This window comes from Fukomys damarensis, unplaced genomic scaffold (assembly GCF_012274545.1).
Source record: "Fukomys damarensis isolate Sample0158 unplaced genomic scaffold, DMR_v1.0_HiC HiC_scaffold_23, whole genome shotgun sequence".
Classification (NCBI taxonomy): Eukaryota; Metazoa; Chordata; class Mammalia; order Rodentia; family Bathyergidae; genus Fukomys; species Fukomys damarensis.
This window is the reverse complement of record NW_022900935.1, coordinates 35,910,063-35,918,029: the sequence shown is the minus strand read 5'-3', so window position 1 is coordinate 35,918,029 and position 7,967 is coordinate 35,910,063.

Below are 7,967 nucleotides of genomic sequence, written 5' to 3'. Positions count from 1 at the left end.
TAGAACTCCATAGACTGCAACAGAATGAATTTATTAGGAAAGGCAAGACATTAAACAGAAAATGAAAGAAGGAAGCCAACAACAGGAAAATAACATGACAGAGATAAGACAACACATATCAGTTATAACGATCAGTGTCAATGGTCTCAATTCACCAATCAAAAGAAATACACTGGAAGAATGGATAAAGAAGCAAGATCCAACAATATACTGCATACAAGAAATATGTTTAATTAAAAAACAAATTCATAGACTAAAGGTCAAAGGATGGAAAACAATATTACACGTGCAGGAGCCCAGAAAAATGCAGGGGTAGCTGTGCTATTTGCAGACAAAGTGGATTTCAAGCCAAGATTGACTGAGAGACAGAGAAGGCCACTCCACCCTGACAAAGGAAACAATCCAAGAGGAAGAGATAACAATCATAAATATATATTCACCAAATAGCAGTGCACTCAACTATATAAAACAAATATTAACAGACATGAAAAGTCATATAAGCACTAATACAGTTGTCATGGGGGACCTCAATAACCTGCTATCACAAATAGATCAACTTGACAAAAAAAATCAACAATAAATTAAAACTGAACCCAACTGTTGCACAAATACACCTAGTAGATATCTACAGAGTTTTCCACCACACGAAATCAGAATACATATTCTTCTCAGCTGCACATGGGACATTCTCTGAAACAGGCCACATACCAGCTCATAGAGCATGCTTAAACAAATGCAAAGAAATTGAAATTATCCCATGCATATATTCAGACCATACTGCAGTGAAATTGGAAATCAATGGCAAAAGAAACCACAATAACTTCATAAACACAAGGAAATTAAATAACACCCTCCTGAACAACCAATGGGTCACAGGTGAAATAAAAGAAGAAATCAGACAGTTTCTACAATTAAACAATAATGACAATACAACATACTGGAACCTGTGGGACAGGATGAAAGCAATCCTACAAGGGAAATTTATATGGTGAACAACCATATCAGGAAAACAGAGTGGGCTCACATAACCTAATGCTGAATCTCAAGATTCTAGAAAAAGAAGAGCAAGTCAAGCCCAAAGCTCGTACAAGGGAGGCAATTATAAAAATCAGATCAGAAATTGATTCAATGGACACTAAAAAAGTACAAAGAATCACTGAATCGAAGAGTTGTTTCTTTGAAAGAGTAAATAAACTTGAAAATTCCTGAGACAGCCTTACCAAAAAAAGAAAGAAAAAACTAAAATCTATGAAATTATAAATAAAAAGGGTAAAATCACAACAGACCCTGTAGAAATCCAGAAGATCATAAATACCCACTTTGAGAAACTGTACTCTAATAAGATGGAAAATACAGAAGAAATGGACAGATTCCTAGATGCCTATGAATTATCAAAACTGAATCAAGAAGATATAAACATTCTAAATAAACTAGTATCAGCCAATGAAACTGAAGAGTTAATTAAAAACCTACCAACAAAGAAAAGCCCAGGCCCTGATGGATTTACTACTGAGAAATTTTTATGAGAAATTTAGAGAAGATCTAAATTTCTTCTCAAACTCTTTAATGAACTTGAAAAGGGAGCAATACTCCCCAAATCATTACTGGAAGCAAGCATTACCCTGATTCCAAAACTGGAGGAGGATCCAACCAAAAAAGAGAAATACAGACCAATCTCCCTAATGAACATAGATGTAAAAATCCTCAAAAAGATGATGGCAAACAATGCAGCAAATCATCAAGAAGGTTATACACCATGAGAAAATTGGATTTACTCCAAGAATACAGGGATGGTTTAACTATACAAGTGAATTAATGTAATACACTATATTAACAGAGCCAAGGACAAAAACCATATGACCCTCTCAATAAATGCAGACAAAGCATTTGACAAAAGCCAATGCCAATTTATGATAAAACCCTATAGAAAATTGGTATAGATGGTCTTTACTTCAATCTGATAAAAGCCATCTGTGACAAACCATCCATCAGTCAACATTATACTAAATGGACAAAACTGAAATCTTTCACTCTAAAATCAGGAATGCCCACTGTCACTATTTTTGTTTAATATAGTTCTGGAAACACTAGACAAAGCAATTAGATAAGAGAAAGAAATAAAAGGAATAAGGATAGGAAAGGAAGAAGCTTAATTATCAATATTTGTGGATGATATGATACTCTACATAGAAGACCCCAAAAACTCCATCAAAAGACTTTTAGATTTGATAATCAAATTTAGTGGTATAGCTGGATACAAAGTCAACACTCAAAAATCACTAGCCTCCCTGTACCCAAATAATAAACTCACTAAAGAGAAATTAGAGAAAAAACCCCTTTCACAATAGCATCCAAAAACACATGAAATACTTAGGAATCATTATCGTTAGTAATGCACATTATAGGTCCAGGGATTTAGCTCAGTGGTGCCACCATCTCCCTTGCAAGTGCAAGGTCCCAAGTTTGATCCCTATTTTAAAAAAAACAAAATAAAAAAACCCACACAAAAACAAAAAATAATAGCCTCTTTAATAAGTGGTGCTGGAAAAACTGGCTTTCCACATGCAGAAAATTGAAACCAGACCCATATCTTTTGCCATGCACTAATCTAAAATCGAAATGGCTCAAAGATCTGAGTATTAAAACAGAAACACTAAATCTGCTGGAAGAAAGAATAGGTAGAACACTCGAGGACATAGGAGTAGGCAAAGACTTCATGAACAAAACCCAGACTGCGTAATAAGCACTACAAAAAATCAACAACTGAGACTTCATCTTACTAAAAAGTTTTTGCACAGCAAGAGAAATCACCAACAGAGTGAAGAGACAACCGACAGCATGGGAAAAATATTTTACCAGCTATTCCTCTGATAAAGCACCATGATCTAGAATATATAAAGAAGCAAAAAAACTCAGGCCCTCCAAATTTAAAGATCTAGTCCAAAACTTAGCATCTGAAATGAAAAGATGTTTCTCAGATGAAGTAGAAACAGCAAATCAATATATGAAAAAATGTTCAACATCACTGGTCATTTGTGAAATGCAAATTAAAACAATGCTGAGGTTCCATCTCACTCAAGCAAATCAATATGAAAAAATGTTCAACATCACTGGTCATTTGTGAAATGCAAATTAAAACAATGCTGAGGTTCCATCTCACTCCTGAAAGAATGGTTGTTATCAAGAAATCAACCAATAACAAATGCTGGTGGGGCTCTGGGGAAAAAGGAACCTTTCTCCACTGTTGGTGGGAGTGTAGACTGGTGCAACCACTGTGGAAATCAATGCGGAGATTTCTCAAAAAATTAAAACCAGAGTTTCCATTATACCCAGCTATTCCTCTTCTTGGTATCTTCTCAAAAGAATTAAAGGCATCATACCACAGTGATATTTGTGTACCCATGTTTACAGCAGCACAGACTAATAGCTAAATCTCAGAAACAGCCCAAATCATCAACCAAGTGAATAAAGATGTGGTTTTTTTCTACAATGGAATATTACTCTTCCATACAGAAGGAAGAGCGTCAGACATTTATAACTAAATGATAACTAGTGAGACCATACTGTGATACCATACTATGAAGTGAAATAAATTGGACACACGTTTATTTCCACACTGTTTCTCTGGTGTGAGAAACCTAAAGTGAAAATAAATTGGTCACTAGGGTCTAAAAGATGTGGGTTTTTCCCTATTCTGGGCAAGGAGAGATCGTCCCTATGTCTGGGACTGAATGAATATTTGAGACATTGACTAGTGGGAAAGATATCTTTGGAACGTTATTTCCTAAGACATGGTCAAGAATCCACGTAGATGACTAGATAGGGGCTATGTTTAAGAATGGCGCCTTTGAAATACTGGTGGTCCCTGTGTCTGGTTATCTACTCAAAGGCCTGCATTTTACCGTTTTTTAAACATCCACTTAATCTGGCAGTCTGAACCCTTTTCGCCAACTGAACTCTGACTTTCATGCTCTGACAAAATATCCCACAGGACTGGGTCCTCCTTCTATCTTCTGCCTAATCTATGTAAATTTCTGTGGTGGATATCTTATGCAAAATACAGCAAAAACGTATGTACATAGTTTCGACTAAATGTTAAAGAAAACATAAAAAAGAAAATAGAGAAATAGGAAGCAGGGAGAAGTTCTGATAATTCCTCAAATTATATAGTCTACTGTTTCAAAAATATTTCAATTATATATGTTAATTTGTTTCATTTATACTGCTAGGTCCTCTTAGTTCACTGAAAAAAGTTTTATGCTATTATCTATTTGTTTCCTTTTAGTAAGGGTCTTTTTTGTCTATGACTTGTACTGTTAACATTTTGGTCATTCTTTTAAGATTATGGTATACAGTGTACTAACTAATGTCATTCTTTAATTACTTTGTTATGAAATTTTGCTTTATTTTTTCGTAAAAGTAAGAAGACTGTTTTAAAAAAATATTTTCTTTATTCATATCTACTCTTACTGAAATAAAGTTTTTCAAAAAAACTTTTATCATCTTAGTCTGGTAAGTCTAGTGTTTGTGTCAGTACTGAATAAAGTTGAATTTATTTTTTTCCTTATTATGACTCATATTTTCTTCTTTGCAGGCCTAGCAATTGGGTGTCAGACAGTAAATTTTACCTTTCTGAGGGCTGGATTTATTTTTATTTCTATAAACACACTTGAGTCTTTTGGGGTATACACAATCATGTTACCTGGAAACACTTTGGTCTTTTCAAGTCTTGTCTTTTAAGATTTGCTCTTAGGTAGGAAAGCAGTGCTCTGCCTATAGCTAATCATTCTCCATTATTTAGGCAATATCTTTCATCTTGTCTATCCAATGCTTCATGAATCATGAGGGTGACCAGGTTGGGCAGTGGAAATAGACACTATTTGTGGTTCTATGAGCAGCAGGCATTGCAGTACTCTCTGTAAATTTTTTCCATTGGTTCAAGGGAGACAAGGATCTCTATATATTTTTCTCCTAGAGTCTAGAACACTACTGATCAATATCCTCCTCAGCAGTATGGTACTGTGAAATCTGGCATTTCACATGCCAAAGATTAAACCTAGATCCATATTTCTCACCATGCACTAAATTAAAATCAAATTGGATCAAAGATATAAAAAACTCTTGAAGACATAGATGTAGGCAAAGACTTTATGAAGACAACCCAATCACACACGAAATAATACAAAGAATCAACCACTGGGATCAAATCAAATTTAAAAGCTTTTGTACAGAAAAAGGAACCACCCAGAGTGAAGAGGCAATCCATAGAATGGGAAAAAAAATTTTAACAGCTTCTTCTCAACAAAGGACTAACATCTAGAATATATAAAGAACTCAGACCCTTCCAATTTTGAAGGCCTAATCCAAAAACTGGCATCTAAAATGAATAGACACTTCTCAGATGAAAAAGTACAAACAGCAAATAAATGTATGAGAAAATGTTCAATGTCACTGGTCATTCAAGATACGCAAATTAAAGCAACACTGAGACTTCATCTCATTCCACAAAGAATGGCTATCATCAAGAAATCAACCAATAACAAATTCTGGCAAGGTTGTGAAGAAAAAGAACCCTTTCTCCATGGTTGATGGTAGTGTAAACTGGTAGAAGCACAATGGAAATCAGTATGGAGATTTCTCAAAAAACTAAAAGTATAGGTTCCGTTTAATCCAGTTGTCCCCTGTCTAGTTATTTTCCCAAGAGTTAAAAGCATCACACCACAGTGATAAATGCATACTCATGTGTATAGCTGCACAATTTATATTAGCTAAGTCTAGGAAACAGCCCATATGCCCATTAATGGATAAAGAAAATGTGGTATTTATGTACAATTGTGGGTACTTACTATTCTCTCATAAAGAAAGATAAACTTGAGTCATTTGTAGGTAAATGGGTGTACCTCAAGACCATAATGTTAAGTGAGCTAAATCAGACACAGAAGTTTAAATATCACATTGTTTCTCTTGTGTAAGAAACTCAAAGAAACAAATCACAAAATAGAGATTGAGAAGTAGGAAGTACATGTTCAAATGGAAAGAGGAACAAGGAAGGGGGAAGTGGAAGAGAAGGAAGTGAAAAGAGATTTTAAAAAAAGGAAAATAGAAGGGAAAAATAGAAACAAAGCGTTTGTAAATGGAGAAGGGCATAAGGAATGAAGGGAGAGGAAAGAGATGGGATAAAAGTAAAAATTAAGACATGTTCTATACAGGTACAAATTCCCTATGAGAATGTGATCTTTATGTATGGCATGTAAGTACTAAAAAAATTGAAAAAATAACATAAAATACCACTCTGTGTCAGGTATTGTGCTAACATTGCAACTGGTCACTGGATACACACTTGGACAACAGAAGTGCGCCACTCTGTTGGCCTGAGCACTGGGTTCTCCCTCTACAAGTTTTTGCTCCATCTTCTGCCATCATATTCAAATGCCCTCAGAACAAAGGTGAGATGGGACAATATGAGGATAGTGTGGGAAATGAACTCACATTGTTAACTGATTGACTTATTCACCTGTTCAATATTTATTGAGCACCTTGTACGTATGAGACACCATACTGAATGGTGTCTTTCTCCTTAGAGAATTCACAGTCCATTGGTGAAGACAGACAAGTGAACCATCAGTTACAACAGTGTCAGAGATTGTTATTGCTTGCACCTAGATATTCTCCCAAAGGCTTGTGTGCTCATAGGTGGGGAGTTTCAAAGATGGCTGGATTGGGTACGTGAATGTGGATCAAGGATGTGACACTGGGATGAAGGGTGTGGATAATGGAAGCCCCATCCTGGCTATGGGTGGCACCAATCAGTAGGCCTGTAGCCTAGATGAAATAGGGACAGAAAGAAGGCAGTCTTTGCTGCTGCTGCTTTCCTGCCTTCTGCCTGCCTTGCCATGAATTGTTTTTCCTCGATGTTACCCATCTGCCATGCTGTCCTGCCTTAGAGCCAGCTGACTATGGACTGAAGTCTCTACAAACTGTAAGTTGAGATAAACTTTTCCTCCTTTAACTTGTAGGTGTTGGTTATTTTGTCTCAGCAATAGGAAAAGTAAAAGAGATGCTGACGAATGTAAAACTAATGTAGTGGAATGCATAAGGGTAATGCATAATACTATATTTTGAAAAGCCTTAAATTGTTTGGCAGAAATAATGATTATTCCTCACAGATCCTAACAACAGTGTTTGCATATGGTAAGGTCTTAGTAAGGAGTCAAAAAGGCCTGTGTATTGGTTAGGGTAGTATAGAGGACTATATATTTTTTCCATATATTTGCAAAGGGACTTATTATAGGCTTATAGGATCAGAGCCAGGAAAGTGCACAAATGCTGTCTGCACCCTCTTCAGGAAAGAGGATCTAGTAGTGTTCAGATCATGGAGCTAGAAGCCTCAGAACAAGAGGGATCAACGATGTAGCACCAGCCCAAGACTGAAGGCCTGGATGCCCTTGGAGTTGCAGGTGAGTCCCAGTTGAAATACTGAAGAGGCTGGAGTATGGTGACCACAGATGGTGGCAGTACCAAGAGAGGCACTCACTCAAGCAGAATGAAGCTTTTCAAAGGTAGGTTAACTTCCTCCTCTTTTCTTTCCATCCTGGCTATAGCCTACCAGATGGCGCCACCCACAGTCATGGCAGGTCTTCCCTCTCGCGCTACTGACCTGCATGCCCATCATTTCTGGAAACACCCCAAAGACACACCCAGAAATGTGCTTTAATAATCTGTTAAGCATCTCTTAATTCTGTCAAATTGACCATCACCTTTAATTAAAGGGCACAGCTGGGCTATTTTCTGAGCCTCAGCTTCCCCATATGAGCTGATTCTCAGCTGTCTACCTCAGGGAATTAGTGTAAGGATGAACGGTCACGAGTGATTTTTAAATCCTAAAAATATCTCTCAAAATCACAAAATCATATATTATATTTTTATAATATTTTATAAATTTTTTAAATATTTTTTATAATATTATA